At 44.6% G+C, this 23624-nt stretch overlaps 1 protein-coding gene across 1 annotated transcript in view; it reads right to left on the reverse strand.

Moving 5' to 3' along the window:
- Window positions 1-23624, reverse strand: part of TRIP11 (thyroid hormone receptor interactor 11) — a 441702-nt gene that overhangs the window by 255282 nt on the left and 162796 nt on the right. The gene's annotated exons all lie outside the window — the stretch shown is intronic.

Consider the following 23624-nt stretch of genomic DNA (forward strand, 5'->3'; position numbering starts at 1 on the left):
AATTCCACTGTTATGGTGATAGGCCCCCAGACTACCAAGTCAAGACTTTTCAAGATTCAGGAAAATATTATTAATCATGTTCCATCTTTTCCTTAGCTCAGTGTCCAATTTGATTTGTCTTTGTTGTGGTCCTCTTTGTTGTCTGCTGTAAGTATTACCTTTACCAGGAGTATAGCTTCTGTTTTTGATTTTGCAAATAGACTGGGACCCACCTCTATTAAGATCCTGCTTGAAATTTATACTGCCAAGTGTGTCCCAGTAGCTGCCTATGGGAATGAAATATGGGGCTATGCTGATGCTTCTGTTTTATCTGTAATAGAGAATACATTTTTAAGAAAGGTTTTCTGCCTTCCCCAGAGTACTTCTGTTTTTATTACTCACAAAGAACTTGGCTTTGGGTATTTGGAGGGTATTTTACAGTTACAGCTGCTTCTCCTTTGGTTATCTGTTTGGCTTCAGCCCGAGAACATTTTTAACATTCTGGTCCTAAAAGATTGCTCGAGTCTGAATCGAGTGGTCTCTATCCCATCGTTTGGTTACATCAAATCCATCTATACTAAACTTGGGCGGCGTGAAATTTACAGCAATCCAGACTTAATTGCCCATGGTGACAGTGTGTGGACCAATAAAGTCTTTAAGGCTTTGAAATCAAAAGGAACAGACAGTGTGGCAATGCAGAAAAGCTCCATAAAATGTTATATCCCATTGCAAACCACTCTTTTTATTGGGCCCTATCTTTATTGGGATATGTAGAACCACCACCAGTTCTTATTGAATTGTTTCAGACTTAACCGTAGCTACCAATTGTTGACTATTTCTCGCAGCAGTGCTTTTGAGTCTGTGTTTTTTTTAATTGTGCAAATCTTTTATTCTCCAACTGTTTGCTGGAACATATTGTACTCAAGTTTGTCTGGCTTTATTTTATCTAATGTTATTATCTGATGTGAAGACTTGTTTTTATGTAACTAAGGAAAAGTTTATCGCCTATATGAAATGTTATTTTTTTTGTGCATATGTTATGGTTTGTTTTATAAATCGAATAAAGAATTTTGAAGATAGGGTTACTGAAAACATCTTAAAACCATTAAGTATTGCTCTTCTGGCCATAAGATGAGGACCGATGGCCAGGGGTGACAGGAGACACAGACAGGAATGGGTGTCCAATTCAAGCTTGCAACGCAAAGAGGCTTTGAGGTATGTGGCCGTCTGAAAGCACCAAAATGCAGGACAACTCCAATTCAGAAGTTAAACCACGGAGGAGTTAATGTACAACCCACTTTCTCATCTAGAAAGGAACAGAAAAAGTGCACCCAATGGGAATGAATCACAGGATTTGGCTTGTCTGACGAAGTAGAGAGGTTTCTGGATGCAGACGGAGCCGGGACTCAAGGTGATTAAATCAGCAACTTTTCTATATAGGAATAAAGGTAAATCTCAGATTAGATGCTGCATGTTCAGTTGAAAAGTCATAAAGAAGGGGAATCTCTGGTGGAGCTGTTGGAAAACAATAGTGCAATATGCATATCGAATGGTTAAGAGTCAGGCCAATACTCATCCAGAACAATGACAGAATATAATTAACTGCAGGACAATTTTGCCCTGCAAACAACCACTAAATACCCTAAATGAAGTGGTGTTCCAAGTCAACTGGTCTTTTTAGCCAGCAAGTGCAGCACATGTGGTGGGCCAATATGAGAAACTAAGTACCATGCACCCCTGACATGGCAGGAAAGAGCATCTAGGACTGGAAACCAAGGTGAACATCTCACATCACAGCCATTTATAAGCAGTGGAGGACACGACAAGCTAGTGACTAGTAACACACTGTTAGAGATGACAACCATTTACAGTAGAAGAGTAATGGGTGAAATTGGACTTATGAGGCACCATGCACTCTTGGATTTGTTCATATGATATCCCTTCACTCTTGTGGTATGGCAGAGTCACCTGCTGAAAATTTCATGTGTAACGAGCAGTACTGCGGAATCTTCTTTTGAAATCCTCAGACTTGGGGGTCTACAGCTTTATCAAGTTGGAAAAATATGCGCAGAAATTAGGGAAAAAGCATAGAAGGGAAACAGCCAAAGATACTAAATTCTGAGCTTAATAAAACTGATTCAGCTGTGGAAGTGCAATATCCTTTAATGTTTAGTGTTATGGCAGCAGTAGGTCTAGCCTCTGCGGCGTGCTGAACATATGGAGACCAGATGGTCACTTTTTCCATGGGCTGGAAATTTGTACATCTACTTGTTAAAGCTGATGTCTACGAAATACTTCATTAAAGAGGCTGCTAGAGAAACAATGATGTAGCTTTTCCTTTCCCATTCACACACCCTAATTCCTGATATCATCCAACAATTGGTGGTCAAATGGAGACATGGAGAAGTAGGAAGTGTGAATTTAAGATAAGCAAAAATTCAAAGTGGGCTTCTGGTTGAGGATGTTATTCATGGACAATTATGTTTTTTGTTAATGAAGCAGTTAACACCACAGTTTGTTCCATTTCTACGAGTTTTAAATAAAAATTGTTATAATGGTACTCAAATTATTTAACTTTAAATGATGTGACGTGCCGTTCCCACAAATTAAACGGCCAACCAGATTATATGTCAGCTGTAAGCACTTAACTTGTTGAGCAGTCTTGAAACCTGAGGGATATGGATATTGACACAAGAGGACTCTGGAGCAAACCTTCAGGAGGATATTCAACTTTTTACTCCCCATAGCAATAGCATGCTATCCCTTTGAAACTAAAGATCAGGAAGCACAAGTTGCTCTTACTGGAGCTGCTTGACCTGCTTGAAATCAAGGTGCTCTACAGACAAAGTCAAAGGACAATTAGGCACCCTTTTCAAAAGGTTCATGCTCCTGGATGACCTTACCCCAGCTGATTTTGAAGCATCTCCAGGCTAAGACTAGTTGCTCTGGATTCTGCTAACTGGGATAATCTACTGTATGCACAATGAAACATTGGAGCGATCGACACCTTGAAGATCCTAATTTACAGTGAATGTAGAGGGATTTTGTTATCTTGGCATCCAAGGGAGTAGCGACAAAGGACGAGTTTTAGGACTTAACATGTGCCCTGGTAAGATTTAAGGGTACTGGCCAACATCAGGCTAAGCCCCTGTCACTTTTCGTCAGAGCTGCTTTATTTAAAATTCTATCCTAAAAAGCATATTACAAAAAGGTTGATGCATCACTCGGAAATATTGTATGGAGGACAAAAGCTTCCCAATGTATCACTGCCTCTCTGTGTATGAAAGAGTTACAGCTCTACCCTGTTTAAAGGGCTATTATTGGTCGACTCACTTCGTAGTAGCAATACATTAGGAGTTGTCTTCTATTCTGATCGCTAGGTTGTCCAAGGGTAATAAACCTTGCTACGAATTTTGTACGGTTGAGTAGGATTAGAAGAATTGCCTCAGGTCACAGTTTTGTGATAAAGGCATGGAGGGCAGCAACAACTGGAATGGAAAGGTAGGGTCAGAAGGAAGGCTGCACTGTGAAGTGGTGCTATGATTGGCAAAGTTACCAAACTGTGGAGATTTGACAGGAATATTATTATTATTGATCATTTGTAAAGCACAACATCCCCCTGGCAGGCATTTTGGCGCTATCAATGTTCAACAGTAAGATCAAGGCGGAGCGAACAGTTTTATTCTTGTGAATAAGGCAGACTCCATCCTACTTTATTTATGAACGAGCTAAGTGTTTAGGCCCTTCCTAAAAGTAAGAAGATCTCTATTTGTTCTAAGGGAGATGAGCTGCATATACCAGGATTGTGCTGCTTGACTTGAAAAGTTTCCCCTCCTACCCTAGTTTTCCTAAATCTGGGGACACATACAAGTTTAGCTGTGTCAGAAGTCTCCAGAACCTTCGCAGGAGCAGTATGATGCTGGTCCCAAATGCCCGCCTCCCAGAGGCTCCGCTAAGAAGCAGATACACTAGTAAGGGGGAAAAGGGGAAGTGGACAGAGAAGAGAACACCTTGACAACTGCTGGTACCCTCTAGATCGTCACAGGTTGGAATGAGGACCTCAACGACCAGTCTTCTGGAGTACCTGATGCACAGAACGTGGGAAACATAAGAACACAATCTTCTCTACAACTTAGGCTCTATGAAATAACTGAAGCTGATCCTACCAGGAGTTCTCTAGGCAATTCTTCTCTTCTATTGATAGCTTTTCTACAGGAAGAGTAGTGCTGTAATAAAAGGGAATTAGGTAAGGGCTTGATCTAATCTAACTTTCTTCCCTCCTAGTATATATATTCTAAATTGCCTGTACCTGTAAACTCTCCTGTAGATACCTTCATACGGGGGTTCTTCTGTTTCAGTAATTCAATGCAAGCAATGTACAAACTTGACTCCAAAGGTCCTCATGAAGCGCGCAAAAAGGGTCAAGGAAGGAAAGGAGGAAAGGAGGAAAGGAAAAAGCAAGGGCAAGCGCAATAAGGAATCAGCTAGGGAGCAAGGAACATTGCTTATCTTCTGGTGCGAAAGTCTTACTGTCTTATCAGTTGCTCTGTTCGCGCTCTTGCCTTCTGTTGAGCTGCAGACTTTAACCCAGGAGCCCTGCTCTCAATATTCGGATGAACAGGGAACTGGTTATCGTGTCTGTCCGGCTGACTGACGAAAACGTTTCTGAAGGCACTGCACGAAACGCTGTGGAAACTCCTCAAATACAGAGTACACTCAATTCTCGGAGTACTCGATGAACTCACTCTGTGGAGTCTCGAAGACACAGGCTGGGAATACTCTGAACTTGTTCTCTCTCTCACTCTTCGAAAATACTCCGCTACCTCCTGTCATTAATCATTGACACGGAGAAACGGAAAACCTGACTGACTCTAAACGAAACGTTGTTGAAGTGCGCAGTTAGTAGCCCGCTAACGTTTCAGATACACTAGACTGCACTAACCTTCGGTGGAACTAGACGGCACTTGCGGCGGCCATCTTGAGAAGGAATCGGAATCGGTGAATAAGGAAACCACACTCCTACACTATTGGGTTTGGACAAGGAGCGTCTCCTAGCACATCGTTTAGCAGCACTAATGACGGCAATTCTGAGGATCCTGACAGTACCCCCTCTCAAAGACCGATTTATCGGTCCAGGTTTGAATGGTTTCTGTGCATGAAATCTTCGTATTAACTGAGGGGCATGAATGTTAGACACCGGTTCCCAAGTCCTCTCCTCCGGGCCATACCCTTTCCAATCTACAAGATAAAAAAAGTTTGCCTCGTTTTAACTTGGAACCAAGGATGTCTTTAACTTCATATTTAGTGTGTCCCTGGATTTCTAATGGATCTGGAGGTTTACTCAATCTCATTTGGGAACTTGTTTTCTTCAATAAGGATACATGAAAAACTGGGTGGATACCTATCTTAGCTGCTAATTTCAACCTAACCGTGACTGGCCCCAACACCTTCTCAATGGAATAAGGACCCACAAACCTGGGTTGAAACTTCCTGTTCCCTTTCAAATGTAAATTCTTAGTGGACAACCACACCTGATCTCCCACTTGATACTTCGGGGCAGCCCTCCGATGTCGATCTGCACACTCTTTATATGATCTTTTGGCCTTGAGTAAATTCTGCTCTGCAGATTTATGAAGGGATGCTAAATCCTTCATCAAATCTTGGACTGCAGGCACCTTCAAATCTTCTTGAGTAACCAAATGGTTAGGGTGACGACCGAAGTTCAAGTAAAACGGGGAGTAACCAGTAGAGGTACTCCTTGCGTTATTACAAGCAAACTCCGCCATCCACAGCTTCTCCGCCCACTCTCCCCCTTGGTCAATAAGGAACAGACGGAGATACTGTTCTAATTCTTGATTGTTTCTTTCCGTCTGACCATCCGACCTAGGATGATAGCTGGTAGACAGTCTACTCTCAATCCCTAGCCCCTTAAGGTAAGCCTGCCAAAAATGGGAAATAAACTGAGGTCCTCGATCAGATACTACGACCTTGGGCACTCCATGAATTCTCACTATGCTCTCTCCAAAAACTCTAGCTAAGTCAGGGGCTGTAGGAGTACCAGACATAGGAACAAAATGACTCATTTTGGTGAAAGTATCCACAATCACCAAAATGGTGTCAAAACCTTTACTCAAGGGTAAATCCACAATTAAGTCCATTGAAATAGTGTGCCAAGGATGGTTCGGTGTTGGAAGGGGCTGTAAAAATCCCTGAGGGGCTTGTCTGGTAGGTTTTCCCCTAGCACATAACTCACAGGATTGCACATATTGTTTGACATGAGAGAATAACCCAGGCCACCAGAAATAACGTTGCACCAGATCCAAGGTCTTAGTGATTCCTTTATGTCCTGCCAGAGGGTGATCATGACAATTTTGCAAGGCCTTCTGTTGGAGTGCAGATGTAGGAAGATACAACGCTTCCTTAAAATAGGGCATTTGCTGATGCTCACGTCTTTCTTCTCCTTGTCGCACCCACTGCTGGATTTCCTCTTTGGACAGACTCTTCCGGACTTCCTCCTGAAAGTTTTCTAGTGAGATGGCACATACAATTTTTTCTTCAGGAATTATTGGCTGTGGAACTACTGGATGTTCAAAGTCTTTGGTATCCAGACGGGATAATGCAGCTGCTTTGCCATTTTTGGTGCCAGGACGATAGGTGATCACAAAATCAAAGTCTGCGAAATAAAGGGACCAACGCAGTTGTCGAGGAGTAAGGGTCTTAGCAGATTTGAGAAACTGGAGATTCTTGTGGTCCGTGAACACTGTGACTGTGTGTTTAGCACCCAACAGGTAATGCCTCCAATCTTCGAATGCATCTTTTACAGCCAAGAGTTCCTTTTCAGCGATTGTGTAGTTCAGTTCTGGCGCATTCAATTTCCTAGAGCGATAGGCCACCGGATGGAGTTGGCCAGTCTTGCGATGACGTTGTGAAAGGACCCCTCCAATGGCTTGATCAGAAGCATCCGCCTCCACAAAGAAGGGTTCTTCGGGATCTGCATGTAACAGAATGGGAGCCGTCACAAATTGACTCGAGGTCAATAAAAGCTTGCTCTGCCTCCGCGGACCACTCGAACTTGACCCCTTTTCTCAGTAAACGAGTAATTGGAGCAATTAATTGTGAAAACCCCTGCATAAAGCGCCGATAGAAGTTGGCGAATCCCAGAAATGTCTTTAATGTTCCGAGGAGATGGCCAGGTTTTCACTGCAAGCACCTTTCCTGGATCCATTGTAACCCCATGAGGGGAAAGGACAAATCCCAAAAATTCCACCTTGGTAGCATGGAAGATACACTTCTCCAACTTCACAAACAACCGATGGGTCTGCAATCTCTCCAGCACCTCTCTGACATGTCTAGAGTGGTCTCGTACCTCCTTAGAGTAAATCAAAATGTCGTCTAGGTAAATTATTGCAATCTTGTCTATCAGATCTCCCATCACATCATTAATAAAGTGTTGAAACACTGCAGGCGCATTACACAACCCGAAGGGCATTACACAATATTCAAAAAGTCAGAATTTGGTGCGGAAGGCAGTCTTCCATTCATGCCCTTCCTTCATGCGAATGAGGTGATAGGCACCACGCAGATCAAGTTTAGTGAACACTTGAGCTTCTTTGATTTGATCCAACAACACTGAGATCAAAGGTAAAGGATAGCGATTCTTGATGGTCACTTGATTCAATGCTCGATAATCGATGCACGTCCTCAAACTTCCTTCTTGCTTCTTAGGTATAAAAAAGAGCGGGGAAGATACTGGCGATTGCGATGGTCGGATGAACCCGTAAGCCAGATAACGGTCCAAGTACTCTTTCAAATGAATATTCTCCGCCTCAGTCAGGGCATAAATACGACTGCACGGAAGGCTAGCTCCCGGTTCCAAATCAATAGTACAGTCGTATACCCGATGAGGTGGTAATACTTCAGCTTCTTGTTCACTAAACACTGTCTCGAAGTCTTGATATTCCTTGGGAATGTCCCCACAATGGATGACTCCAATGGATGACTCCAATGGATTGTCCCCCAAAGGACAATAGGGACGCGACCGAAGGTTCTGAGAGGTTTCTTTCGTTATGGTAGCAATGATCTCGACAATATTCGGATAGCATGTTCACTGTCCGATTCTCCCAGTCAATAGCGGGATTGTGCGTTGCAAGCCAAGGCAGTCCCAGAATTAACTGAAACTGCGGGGCATCAATCAAGTTGAATTGTAATACCTACCGGTGTCCATCTTCTTGAACTAATTCCAACTCTTCTGTGTGGCTAGTGATGGGACCCGAAGACAAATTGGTACCGTCTACTGCACGTACTGGTTCCTTTTTCTCCTTTCGGATGATTTGTATTCCCATTCTGCGGGCATATTTTATGTCGCAAAAATTGCCCGTTGCTCCAGAATCTAGCATGATAGCTACTCCAATAATTTGATGTTCCCGAAACTTTATTGTCATGTGCAGTATCACATGTGGGGTCATAGTCTGTAAGGTGTTCATGATTACATGGGATGTAGGAGCCGTCTTTTCATCCTTTACCACCAGAGCGACTCGGCCTACTGATGGCCCGACTCGTTTCCCTTCAACGGGGCCTTTGGACGTTTGGGGCATTCTTTCACAAAATGCCCGGAACCTCCACAGTACAAACACAATTTCTTTTGACGTTGCTGCTCTTTTTCCTCTTGGCTTAAAGGACCTCTCACTGCTCCAATTTGCTTAGGTTCACTCTCATTACTGACTCCAGTTCCTTTCTCACTTCTCATCCGATCAAATCGGGGAAAGGGAATCCTCCAATCCTTCTTCTTTTCTCCTTTGCGTTCAGAGCTTCTAAAATCTAACTCCAACACAAGATCCACCAAAGCAGTTAATTCCGTAGGACGATTCGGGACTTGTGCTAAAACATCTTTGATCTCATCTCTTAATCCCCGATAGAACAAAGCAGTTCTTTTCTCCTCGGGCCAGTTGGTTTCCAAAATGAGTTTATTAAATTGGGTAAGATAGGTGATTAAATCCTTGGAACCTTGGCACAATTCCAATAACTCATTGTCGGTAGCCTGAGAAATCCTTCTCCTGTCAAAAATTCTAAGGAATTCACTCTTGAATTTGGCAAAATCACATAGTAAAAGATCATCTTTACTGACCAATGGCATAGCCCAATTAGCTGCATCGCCACTCAAGTAGGATAAAATAAAGGCCACTCTAGACTGTGCATCTGGGAATAGGGTGGGACGACACATGAAATGTAAGGAGCACTGTGTCAAAAAAATCTGCGCTTTCTGGGGGTCTCCTGAGAACCTTTCCGGAGCCGCCAAAGGGATTAACGGAGAGACGGAGTGAATGACCTGTGTTACCGCCTTGGGGTCTGTGAGTGGAAGACTAGAACTGGGTGTTGAAGGGCTCTGGACAGGATTTCCCAAGGTTAAATCATCTACCTTCTGCGCTAACACTCTTGTCTCCTGACGAGAGGCCACTAATTCCTGTTTTAAATTTTTACTCTCATCCCGGACTGCAATAATTTCCCTTTGAATCCCTTCTAAAATATTTCCTAGGGCTTTTAAATCCATTCCTTCAGCCATACTACTCAGGCGAAGAAATTAGGTGGGCACTTCAATCTGTCAGAAGTCTCCAGAACCTTCGCAGGAGCAGTATGATGCTGGTCCCAAATACCCGCCTCCCAGTGGCTCCGCTAAGAAGCAGATACACTAGTAAGGGGGAAAAGGGGAAGTGGACAGAGAAGAGAAAACCTTCACAACTGCTGGTACCCTCTAGATCGTCACAGGTTGGAATGAGGACCTCAACGACAGTCTTCTGGAGTACCTAATGCACAGAACAGGGGAAACATAAGACCACAATCTTCTCTACAACTTAGGCTCTATGAAATAACTGAAGCTGATCCTACCAGGAGTTCTCTGGGCAATTCTTCTCTTCTATTGATAGCTTTTCTACAGGAAGAGTATTGCTGTAATAAAAGGGAATTAGGTAAGGGCTTGATCTAATCTAACTTTCTTCCCTCCTAGTATATATATTCTAAATTGCCTGTACCTGTAAACTCTCCTGTAGATACCTTCATACGGGGGTTCTTCTGTTTCAGTAATTCAATGCAAGCAATGTACAAACTTGACTCCAAAAGTCCTCATGAAGCGCGCAAAAAGGGTCAAGGAAGGAAAGGAGGAAAGGAAAAAGCAAGGGCAAGCGCAACAAGGAATCAGTTAGGGAGCAAGGAACATTGCTTATCTTCTGGTGCGAAAGTCTTACTGTCTTATCAGTTGCTCTGTTCGCGCTCTTGCCTTCTGTTGAGCTGCAGACTTTAACCCAGGAGCCCTGCTCTCAATATTCGGGTGAGCAGGGAACTGGTTATCGTGTCTGTCCGGCTGACTTGACGAAAACGTTTCTGAAGGCACTGCACGAAACGCTGTGGAAACTCCTCAAATACAGAGTACACTCAATTCTCGGAGAACTCGACGAACTCACTCTGTGGAGTCTCGAAGACACAGGCTGGGAATACTCTGAACTTGTTCTCTCGCTCACTCTTCGAAAATACTTCGCTACCTCCTGTCATTAATCATTGACACGGAGAAACAGAAAACCTGACTGACTCTAAACGAAACGTTGTTGAAGTGCGCAGTTAGTAGCACGCTAACGTTTCAGATACACTAGACTGCACTAACCTTCGGTGGAACTAGACGGCACTTGCGGCGGCCATCTTGAGAAGGAATCGGGATCGGTGAATAAGGAAACCACACTCCTACACTATTGGGTTTGGACAAGGAGCGTCTCCTAGCACATCGTTTAGCAGCACTAATGACGCCAATTCTGAGGTTCCTGACAAGCTGACGACGATCTTAGCATCTTTGCCTGTTTGTAGTCGGTGAATTTATCCTGTAGGAGTCTGGGTCCTGAGCGATTTAAGGCTTTATGACTATGCACATCGCTTTGAAGATGCCTCTCTCTTTTACTGGTAACCAGTGAAGTTATTTTAGGGTATTTTTTGCGGAGCCAAACCATGATTTATTACCTGCTAGTTTGGCAGCCATTACCTGTGTTCTATGGAGTCTCTTATGCAGATTATCTGGGTTTCCTAGTAGGAGGTCTTTGCAATAGTCAATCCTACTTAATACTGCAATCTGTACGGCCATCTTTCTTGCTGGCTGTGAAAGCAAGGGGACAATTTTCCTCAAATTTTTCAAAAGGCCATGGCAGGTGGCTACTATCCTATTAACCTGAGTGCCCATGAAGATTTTTGTAACTATCTGTACTCGTAAATTTCGCACTGATTGAGCAGTTATCAGATGCTCATCTTTTGTCCACAGCCAAAAATTATTTGGAAGTTGACATGGAACCTTACTGGGGGAACAGCACAAGAACTCTGTTTTGCTTCCATTTAATTTTAATAAATTATTACTGCGCCAATCCAATTTGCCATTTCTGATAGGCAAACATGGAAATCATCCAACAAGCTGGGGGTCATCTTTATTCAGAGATATACTTGGGGGTTGTCAGCGTAATTTCTAAAAGACAACACAAAAGAATTCATTAGGGTTAGTAGGTGGCGTAGATACACATTAAATAGAACAGGACTTAATGTAGACCAATGTGGCACTCCATGCAATAGCTCCTTAAACGCTGATCAAAACATGGGAGAGAGATAGCTTGCCATCTCTCTGATAAGATAGGATTCAATCCAATTTAGGGAAGTGCCTTCCACCCTATCTCCTTCAATCTATTGAGTAAGATTTGATAGTGGACTGTGTCAAACGCCACTGGAATATCTAATAGAATCAAAACTGCAGTATGCCACCCATCAATCCACCTCCTCAGCTCATCTGTTGCCATGATTAAGGCTGATTCTGTCCCAGGGCTGGTGCTGAAGCCCATTTGTTTTGGTTCAAGTAATGTATTGGTTTCTAAGAAATGTGCCAGTATTCTACTGTTGTGCTTTTCTATGATCTTGACCAGATAGGGGAGCTGAGAGATTGGTTGAAAGTTACTAGGATCTTGTATATTAGCTTGTAGTTTCTTCAATAAAGGAGTGACTAGTGCTTTCTTCCAAGCTGCTGGAACTAACGCAGTCACTAATGATTGGTTACAGATTTTTCGTAGGTCTGGCAATAATTAATTCCCTCTATTTTTCCAGATTTTATGTGGTTTGCGTCTAAAATAGAGCAGGAAGAAATTTACATCGCTAACACCCTAAATTCTTCCTCATTTAACAGGTCTATTTTTGCCAACTTTATACAAGGATGTGCTTGCTGTAGGGTCATCTTAGAACTGCCAGGGGAGCTCTAGGGTGTATCCATGGTTTTAGGGATTTTCCCTTGCCCTGCTGAATTCTCCTTGCTAATGTCTTTCAGAATTAGGTCTACTTTATTATGAAAGAAGGACGACAATTTATTGCATAGTTCCAGCGTTAGTGCAACTATTGCATAGTACAGTCTAGGTCACCAAGCTCCTTAAAAATACAAAATGGGCCACTGGGTCTAGAAATATATTGATGAGGTGGTGAAGTATCCCTTTCTTAGGACGATTCCCCTCACCCACCCAAAGGTGGCATGCTTCATCATTGAGGATCTCCTCGCACTGTGAACCTAGTTGTAGTGCGAGCTCCTAAACAATCTCAAAAACCTTTTCTGTTTTCCTAACTGCATTGGTAATGGTAGTAGTGTAACATTCTTTTGCTTTCCTGATTTCTATTTTATAATTTTTTAGCACAACTTTTAGTAATAGCGTATCTTTATCTGTGTATGTTTTCCACCATTGTTTTCCTGCTTTATACACTCAGTTTTTCTTTCCTTCAGGGATTCCATATACCATTGGACTGAAGGTTTTTGTTTTGGTATTATCATATTTATTGGAATACGTTCATTTTGTGTTCTTGTAATTGCATTCCGTAAATGGTTATAGCTTGTAACTATTGTCTCTTCTTCATGAAAGCAGAATGTAGTATGGAAAATTTCCTTTCAAATTTCTTAATTTTGCCCCAGCTCTTCCCTGTACCATCACTGTAGCGGTTTTTGAGTACTGTTTTCGTTTAATCCCAATTAGTTTAAAGATGATCAAATAGTCATCTGTCCAGCTAAATGGGTCCACCTCCTCTACTATTACCATGTTCTGAGGCACCAGTACCAGATCCAATGTGTGTCCTCTTTAATGTGTGGGCCCTTTAACGGATTAGTCTAATCCTAGAATTTCATATGCGGCGAGAAAGTTATTATTTTGGGTATGAGCTCTACTTTCCGCCCAGACAAAAAAAAAGTCTTCTAGCACTAATAGCATGGAGTGAGTCAGTGTTCAAGGTCATTTAGTGAGTTACCTGGGGGCCTATAGTGGGGAATCCCTGATAAAACTATTTTCTCTCTTCATTTCAGGGAAAAGTCCAACATTTCCATCACCTGAACATCCTTAACTGGGAGTATTTCCATTTCCCATTTTTGTTTGAAAATCACTGCTATTCCCCCTCCTCTTTTGAGGGCTCTAGGCTGATTTATTACTTTGTATCCAGGTGGGCAGGTGAATCCTAAGTCCACATCTGCACCGTTAGGGATCCAGGTCTCTGTTATAAACAATATGTCCCAATCAATTGAATGAAGCAGAAGGGAATGCCCTTGTGTATGCTTTACCAACGATCGCGCATCAATGTGACCATACTTAAGGGCCCCGCTATTTTCCCCAATTCTCCTTTCCATTACCCTTCTCCTCGAGCCCAATTTCCCCTCTTAGTCTGATGATTTAGTCCAATTATTTATGTAATCTATTTATTTCTTTATCAGCTTTTGTGTTCGACTCACATAACTCCTTACCTGAATATACTATTCTTCTTGTGTACATCAAGGTTTCTGACTTCAATCCGGCAGCATGGCTGGCGCTGGCAATTTCGAGACGCTGATGGGCTCCGACGGGTTTGCCTTTGGCGCGCCCTCCACGCGGTCGCGCCAGCCTGCGGCCTATATACCCCCTTCCTGTTCCCAGCTAGACCACTCACCGCTGATGTGCCAAAAATGGCGGCCATCAAGTGGTTTCGATAAAAACAAGAGGTAAAAGGTAAAAAGCCTTCAATTTCTCCCATTCCCTTCTCCAAATTCAGTTTTAAAAACAGTTTTCCCTAAAAACAATCCCCCATTTTCTATGTAAAATATTTGCAAATTCTAGCAAGGGTTCAAAGCTTATTCATAGAAAAGCATAATCACAGCACTTTTACTTTCTTAAATGAATGCGGAATACTGAAACTAGGAGACTTGGTTGGAAGGTATGGAATAAAACCTCTTGGTGTGATGAAAGGGACACGATCCAACACAAATCGAGCTCTTTTACAATAACTGATTTAGACATGCATTTCAAAAGGTACAATCTTGCCTGGAACCTTACAGACCCGTCTCCAATAGAAACAAGGGTGTTGCTGGATGAATCAGAGGTTTAAGCAAACTTCCAAGGCAATAGGATGTTGGTCTATAATCAGGGTCATGTTATTAGGCCATCGGCAGCTTCAGCGCTTTACACATAATTATTATGATAAACCTAAGCATATGGTGGGTGGCGGACTTCAGCTCCATGGAGGAGGAAGAATGGGCTAAGACTCATCCTGGGGAAGATGCCATACTATGTAGCTTCTAGCTTATACAATTTTAAATGTTGCACTGAATTTATTACAACAGACCAAAATTGCTTGTAACCAACCTGGTTGTCAATCCCACCTCTATCAGACACAACAATGATGGCAATCATATTTATAGACAGTATGGGAATTGGGACAGTGTGGGACAAATGGTATCTTTTGAAGTGTTTCCCCTGTCATTTAATTTCTAAGTTCCTGTTTTTGGAGGTATGCTGGAATTTCTTTTGCTGGTTTTGTGTCTCTCCTCACTTTTTCACTGCTATTCAGTCTTAAAGTGCAAGTGCTCCAACTGTACATTGTGTTATGATTGGTTTTCCGTGATTGGTATATCTGATTTATCAGTAAGTCCCCAGTAAAGTGCACTGTGTGCGCCCAGGGCCTATAAAACATACTACTAGTGGGCCAGCAGCACTGGTTGTGTCTCAGACCTGCCACTGCAGTGTCTGGGAGCACTTTTAACAGCCATGTCGGCCTTACATGTAAGGCACCCCTATGGTAAGTGCAAGGTACCCCTGTGGGCATGGTGCAGTATGTGTGTGAAAGGAAGGGCATGTGTTGATAAGTGTTCTGTCCTGATAGTGAAATACTGCTGATTTCGTTATTCACTATTGCAAGAACTAGCTCTACAATAGGCTAACATTGGAGCTGCCTTTTGACATGTGTTAGTTTCAATTGGGAACAGCTAGAGATTAGGAATTTAGGCTCCCTGAGCTCAGAATTTAATAACACATCTTTTAGTGAAGGTGGTTTTTAAATTGTGGGTTTGAAAATGCCTCCTTTGAGTAAAAAAGTTATTGCTTGACCATCATGTGTGCCTCTGACAGCTTGTGGATTCAATGTCTGGGTTTGGACTGACAAGGGCTGTTTGTACATTCACTCCAGACACTCACACAAAGGGAGTTGAGGTGGACCCTGCATATGATGATAGGCGATCCTGGGCTAGAGTGGTGAGAGGAGTTGCCACTGACACCTGGGGAGTTAAAATCGCCAAAACACAGAAAGATCCTTTATGGTAGGCGTTAAGCTTGTGCATAGGGATATCGCTGTGGTTGGCTTAACTCTATTATACATCATCGTGCTGCATAAAGCAGATTGAAGGATATTTGTATGGCTGTAGAGAAGCTGAAATATGAGGGCTAAAGCTGCCCCAAGAAATGGGAAATAACAGTGCACCATGGGGGGAGGAGCTACGCTAGCAACCAAGATGGCTGCTTAGGCTCCCGGCTCCGCCGACCTCCGTATCCTGCCAGAAGATCCTGTCGATAATCCTGATTTAACGCCCGGCCCCCGTGTGGGTGAACTGCTCCGATGGTGCAATTCTGAAGATTTAATTCACTTGGGTGACGAAGTTGCATCGAGTGGAAGTTTGCGGCCTAATCCAGCAGGAGAGCCGGGGCCTCTAGTTTTGGCCTGCCCGTGTCGTAGTTGAACAACATCGGCATTGGGAGCCAGTCAGGGTCCGGTCTACCGTAGTTGAGGTTTTTTCCGGTCTACCGTAGTTGAGGTTTTTTCCTTGCCCGAACTCGACGGCGCTCATTTTGCCTGACCAATACTGAGGGAGGAGTGACGTGGCACGACAGTGCCTGGGAGTGGAGGTCCCTGACCCGTGGACCCGGTGTGACTCGGCCAGGCTTCGGCGGGTCGGGGTCTTCGCCCACGCAGACGAGCTGCATATTGTTGCCGCAGAATCCGGTCAGTCCCCTCCGACGCCGTCCGTTCCGCTCCTGTCTGTGGGAAGCCGGCTCCTCGGGGGAAGTGACCATGATTGTTGTTGAGCGTGGAGAAATGGATCGGACGGAGAGTGAGCCGTCGCCAAAGACCATAATGGCAGCCATCGGGGCATTTCATTCACATGTGGATGCCCTGCTCCACAAAATGATGACGAGCTTATTGGTGATGGAGTATATGGAACCTGACCCTGCTGCGACTCAGGTATTGCCACAAGCTGCGATTTCAACTACAACCATTTTGAGTCCAGACGAGGACCCCGTGCGACAAGAGTAGCAGCAACCCTTAATTGGTCTCTTGGAAAATCCCGAACCCAGTGTTTTGAACGTATTGACATACTTACCATTGTTGCAGACTTTGGGAAAACCGATTTGCGCCCCCTCCCCGGAGAATCCTTTGGGTGATTGTCCTTGGACTTCTGTTTCATCCTCTCCCTCTTTAGTGACTCTACTATCTTGGAGAAAATCACATTGTGACTATTCGTCCGTGAGGGAGTGTTACTATGCTGCTGAAGTTCTTGGCCACTTGCTGACTTTGAATTGTATTGTATTGCATTTATTTAGACTCTTTTTTCACTTTGATTCTCCTGCTGAAGTGATGGGAGGGGCTCACACATGGGTTCGGAAGGGCCAAGGTTGAATATGGTCGACGGTAACTGGTGTTACGGCCCTAAAGGATGTGGAGTTTGTGGCTGTTTGTCTCGCGGGAGGTTGGGTGGTGCGCCACGGCTCCCCCTGTTTTATTCTCAGTAACTATTGATAGTATTGACTTTTCACCAAGGGGGTGCTGGTTTCTGGCGGGGGGAGAAGGGACCGGGAGCTTATATAGAAATGCCCTCCCCCACAGTCTCTCTCTTCTTGTAGAACCTAGTTAGTTGGGGCGACAGGCACACTGCTTGAGGGGTTAGGCGATAGCCGTTGCAGGGGTGCAGGGTGGGGGGATGGGTTTTTTGTTTTCTTTTTGTTATCGCTCATATGGTTTCCCTTTTTTTCCGAGCTTTTTTTAGTTTTTCCTTTATTAGTAATAGTGTCGAAATATCCTGATTTTGTGTTTTTTACATTTTAGTATTTGGCTGTCATGAATCTCTGCAGTTCTGGTGTTACGGGTGGGAGGGTCTTGAGAGTCCGCATTTAAACTGTTTATCGACTATAATTTTGCAAGTCATGTCTCGAATTCATTAGCGTGGGCCTCTTGGAGATGTCTCTGTTGCTTCACGTCTATCACGCTATTGTCCCTGTTCACCCTATAATCATGTATGTATATATGGCACCAGATATGTCTTTTTCTTTTGTTTTTGTCTTAAAAATAATAAAAAGATTTATAAAAAAACAAAAACAGTGTACCATGGGGTAATATCCCAATGTTATCAGTGGGGAGATGGCAAAGTGATTTAACAGATGATGCAGATCTGTATGGAACATAACATCGGGTTCAGATGCACTGCATACTCCTGATGCTCCTTTTCAACCCACTTACTGCCCATTTGGCTTGAAGTAACGCTTATCAGTTAGATAATAGTTAGTGTACCTCTCTTTTACCCCAATTATTGCTGTGATGTTACAACCATGGTAACTTTGTGATACTGATAATAACTACTACTAAAAGCATGTGCTGTTTTTCATTAAGAAGTGAGACTGGTTGTGGTGTTTGAATATTCAATTATATAATTTCAATTCCACTGGCTGCAACTACAAAAATGTATACAGTTTCAGAAAGCCTGCTTTGCTTATAAGGCTGTGCATCTGTTTAGCCCCTTCTACATAGCTATCAAATACAAATATCTTCTGGCTTCAGAGGGTTACTTAGCAAGGACATCAGTACCACAAGAGCCACTGATTGTGACTGGCCAGAAAGATCAGCCTTGAAGATAGTAGTGGTGGACAATGTAGCATAAGGATGTAGAGATGATGGTGTTCAATGCATGACTGGGTGTGAAGTGCCAGTGCAGCTGGAAGTGTATAAGGATGCGTCAGCAAACCTCATAAAATAGTAGTAACCACAACTGTCTGACAAAAGATCTTAGAACAAAATATACAATGTATGAAGATTTTTCAAAGAGGCAAAAGTATACTGAATTTTAATAAGTAAAGGAGGGGTCAAAAGCAATTAAACTCTACATAATGGTTGGCATGAAATAGAGACTCTGCACTTGGACTATAACAAAAATGTCCTCCTTCCATGCTGTAACACCTGTGTCCATGTTATGTTTGTTTTGCCCCAGGGAACACAGAGTGGTTCCAGGTCTACACTTCTAGGGCTCCCCATCCCAAGGGGCCAGAACAGGACTAAGCAACTACTTCTAGACAAATAGTAGTCCTGTGGATATTCTAAGAGGGGTTTCCTTCCGGAAAAAAACATCTATAACTACCATATGCCCATGGAGGGAGTGGAATTCTGATAAGACTTGTTCAGTACTCCTGGGACGGGGATGTCAAAGGTCATCAACACAGACCATCTGCAGCCACCAGTGGCTTCTACTAAAAATCTGTATGAAGCATAATCAAAATGACTGTCAAGGGAAATGGATTCTGAAGCCATAGGAACAGTTTCTGCATACCAAGATTTGAATGCTTAATCTGTGATCCAAAAGACCAATCCTTCTCACTGTTCTCATCATACACAAGAGCCACAGTGACCATTGTCCTCTCAGTCATGTAAGTGTGAGGTGGAGGTGGTTTTTTGCCTGACAGCGAGCATCGGGTATTGTTTACAGTAAAGGGCTCGGAGACCAGCCATTGCTTACTATTTGTTAATGGTGTCACTTCTTTTCTACCTCCTAACTGGCCAACCAACGCAAACCCGACGTCACTTGCGTTTCTTTCTGTGGCGCATGGACCAAGCACAGATTGATTCTCTTTAATCAGTGTCCATCCGCCACTCGTGTTGTGATTCGGGTACTATTTGGACTTATCTATCCATCTCACCCCTTCTCCATATTGTTGTTCCCTTCCTTCTCACCCCTTTCTCCATGTTGCTGACCGCACAGTGCTCCCTATCTCCGTTGCTTGATGGTCCAGCACGCCTGCCTGCCCCAAAAAGACACAGCGATAAGTGGTAGCGCCATATCGCTTTATATTTGCGGATTCTTTTTTCATTTGTTCAGAGCAGCGAATGCATTTGTCGTGAAAAGCACCCCATCTCCATGTTGCTACCCCGGCACTCCTCACCACTGTCGCTGCTTGATGGTCCCAGCCACCTGCTGAAAAAAGCACTATGGCGGAGCAATAGCTGGTAGCTCACTGACAGCTCTGTGAAATGCTCCCCTTCGTCTTGTTAAGAGTGAGCTTGATTTGGGTCTTTTTTTGCAGAACGTGCAGTGCCAATTCTCTCCATAGCCAGGCTTTCAGTCTTGATGTTTGTAAACTTGTCTGACCCGTGACAGAGAAGCCTTTCCATCAAGAGGTTCAGTTCCCCCAGCCTGCAGGCATGGGTAGAACAGCAGCCCTATCAGTGGCATGCTGGTGAGCTCTGGCAGCATCGGCAACAAGCAGATTTTTAGGTTCCTCTTCGAGAGATCTGAAGAACATTCAGCTGCATACACAGGGAAGTGCCAGCAAAAGTACTTCACACAGGAACCCTTTTAGCGCCTGGCTGCGGGACTGGAAATGCCCACACACAATTCCAAATTGAATATGCTACTTACCAGTATGCATCTGTTCTTGGCATGTAGGGCTGCTAACATTCATATCTTTTGCATTAGATCGCCGCCTAGTGTTGGGTCCGGATGATCGCACATTGTTGTCCTGGAAGAGTTTTCGAAGTATCCTGAGATAGGTGGCTCCTCCCCTGGACTACAGTGCGCATGGGCATCGGCTCCATCCCCAGATTGTTTTTAGCCATTGTGGCAGAGATGGAGTGTAAAGTGTAAAGGATGTCCATGCTAATGATTGAATACAAGAGTATGTCTGCAGCTGCGACAGGCACCGGGGAGGAGGGTGGGCGATATGAATGTTAGCAGCCCTACATGCCAAGAACAGATGCATACTGGTAAGTAGCATATTCAGTTCGAGGCATGTGGGCTGCTAAATTCATATCTTTTGCATAGAATAAATAGCAGTCCCTCCATTAGCGGCGGTTGCCTGTGCCAGCTGCAGAAACCTGAAAAAGTGTTTTGAGAACAGCCTGTCCTACAGCTGCTTGCTGCTTGGAATGTACATCAACACAGTAGTGTTTTGTAAAGGTATGTGGAGTAACCCACGTGGCTGCTCTGCAAATATCTTCTAAAGGAATGTTCCCCAGGAAAGCCATAGATGCCCCCAATTTGCGTGTGGAGTGCGCCCTTGGGGGTATTGTCAAGGTACGTTTTGCCTTTTGATAACATATTTGGATGCACTTAACAATCCACCTGGCTATTCCTGCTTTGGAAATAGGGTTGCCCTTGTGCTGTGGCGCGAAGGCAACAAAAAGCTGTTTTGTTTTCCTAAAGTGTTGTGTCCTGTCAATGTAGTACATCAACGCCCTCTTGACATCTAAAGTATGAAGCATTCTTTCCGCCACCGTTTGTGGGTTTTGGAAGAATGCTGGCAAGTCAATAGTTTGGTTGAGATGAAACTGTGACACCACCTTCGGAAGGAATTTTGGGTTAGTACGTAGTACCACCCTATTTGGATGAATCTGAATGAATGGCTCTTGGATTGTGAGCGCTTGTAGCTCACTAACACGCCTCAGTGACGTAATAGCTATTAGGAAAGCTACTTTCCACGTTAGGAACTGGAGTTCACACGAGTGTAGTGGCTCAAAAGGTGGTCCCATCAGTCTGGTGAGGACCACATTGAGGTTCCACACCGGAGCTGGCGGTGTTCTTGGGGGAATGACTCGTTTCAGGCCTTCAAGGAAAGCTTTAATGGCAGGCACCCTGAAGACAGAGAGATGCTGCCTACTCTGAAGATAAGCTGCTATGGCAGATAGATGTATCCGAATAGAAGTGTACGCCAGATTGCACTTGTAAAGATGTAACAGATAGCAAATGATGTTAGGGATAGATGCATCTAGCGGGTTGATGTTATTGGCTGTACAGTAAATGACAAAACGCTTCCATTTTGCAGCATAGCATGCTCTGGTAGTAGGCTTTCGTGCCTCCTTGATGATGTCCATGCATTCTGGAGGTAGGTGAAGGTATCCAAACTCTAGGACTTCAGGAGCCAGATCGCCAGGTTGAGCTGATGCGGGTCTGGATGCTGAATGTCTCCATGGTTCTGCGTCAAAAGTCTGGGCGTGAGGCGCAGCCTTTGATGCGGCACCACCGAGAGTTCGAGGAACGTGGTGTACCATGCTTGGCGCGCCCACGTTGGAGCAACCAGGATGAGAGTCATCGAGTGCTGCCTTAGTTTTCTTGCCACCAGCGGTATCAGAGGGGCTGGCGGAAAAGCGTACGCAAATCTGCCTGACCAGTTCATCCATATCGCATTCCCCTGCGACTGTGGGTGAGGGAACCTGGCGGCAAAGTGTTGGCATTTTGCGTTTTCGTTTGTGGCAAACAGGTCTATCTCCGGATGACCCCACTGCTGGAAGTACGGGTGGAGTACAGACGGGTGTAACTCCCACTCGTGCATTTGATGGCTGTATCTGCTGAGCAGATCCGCCATCTGATTGTCCTTGCCCGGGAGGTGTTCTGCCATGAGGAAAATGTTCCTCTGAATGGCCCACTTCCACATGCCCTGAGCCAGATGAGACAGCTGTGGCGAGTGGGTGCCCCCCTGCTTTTGAATGTAGTACATCGCGGTCATGTTGTCCGTCCGGACTAACACTACCTTGTTGCACAGATGTACAAGGAAGGACTTGAGCGCCATGAAGATTGCCATCAGTTCCAGATAGTTGATGTGCATCTTCTGTTGCTGCGTCGTCCATAGTCCCTGCACCGTGTAAGTGAGCAGATGAGCTCCCCATCCCTGGAGAGATGCGTCCGTTGTCAGGATAATCTGTGGCACTGGCTCCTGGAACAGTCGGCCCTTGCAAAGGTTGTGTGGAGTCCACCAATGCAGAGAGTCGTATGCCCGACTGGTAACCAACACTAGGTCTGTCAATTGTCCTTGAGCCTGCGTCCACTGATTTGCTAAGCACTCCTGGAGCGGACGCATATGTAGACGTGCGTGAGGGACTATGAAGATGCAGGAGGCCATCATGCCAATCAACTGCATGAACACTCTCGCTGGAAGCGAGTGTTGCGGTCTGAACTTTTGGATTAGCGACTGCATGCTGTCTATCCTGACTTGGTTTGGCTGGGCCATGGCCGTCAGGGTATTGATTGTCGCACCTAGAAACTGCCGGACATGCGCCGGCTGAAGATGCGACTTTGGGTAGTTCAACGAAAAGCCCAGATCGTGAAGAAGGTGAATGGTAGTCGACATGTCCGCGGCGCACTGTTGTTCCGACTTGGCTTGAACGAGCCAGTCGTCTAGGTAGGGGTAGACATGGATGTTCTGCCTCCTGAGGTGCGCCGCCACTGTCGCCAGACACTTGGTAAACACTCTTGGGGCTGTGGTCACTCCGAAGGGTAGGACCTTGAACTGATAATGGTTGCCTTGGATAGTGAATCTGAGGTATTTTCTGTGGGATGGGTGTAGTGGAATGTGGAAATAAGCATCCTTGAGGTCTAAGGTTGCTAAGAAGTCCCCTTGGTTTAACAAGGGAAGAATCTGTTGCAGTGTAAGCATATGGAAATGTTCTGAAAGTATATACAGGTTGAGGGGAAGCAGATTCAGAATGGGTCTGAGAGATCCGTCCTTTTTTGGAATAAGGAAGTACAGGGAATATACCCCTGTGCCCTCCTCCTCCACCGGCACGAGCTCGATTGCGCCTTTTTGCAGCATCACCACTACCTCCTGCTGCAATAAGTGCAAATGCTCTGCGGACATAGGCCGTTGCCTTGGTGGAATGTTGGGTGGAGTGGACTTTAACTCTAGACAATAACCGTACTGGACAAGTTGTCGCACCCACCTGTCTGTGGTGATGTTTCTCCAGACGGGCAGAAACTGCTGTAGTCTCCCCCCGACAGGTGTTAAGTGGTCGGGGGGCAGTGACAGAGAGTCACTGTTTGCTTGGGGCAGAGGAGCGGGAGTTGTTGTTTCCTCTGCCACGTCCTCTGGTGCTGTTTCCTCGGTATCCCCCTTTGTTCTGCTTGGGGTACGAGGATTGTGCTCCACCTCTAGAGAATTGTGATTGTTGACCCATCTGTCCTCTGGTGACTCCACGTGCACCTGAGCGACGAAAATTGTTGCCACGGAACTGTTGTGATTGTAGGGCCCCCATAGACTTAGCAGTTTCGTTGTCTTTCTTAATCTTTTCCAAGGTGGTGTCAACATCTGGACCAAACAGTCTATCAGGAT

The sequence above is a fragment of the Lissotriton helveticus genome, chromosome 9, assembly GCF_964261635.1.
Source record: "Lissotriton helveticus chromosome 9, aLisHel1.1, whole genome shotgun sequence".
NCBI lineage: Eukaryota > Metazoa > Chordata > Amphibia > Caudata > Salamandridae > Lissotriton > Lissotriton helveticus.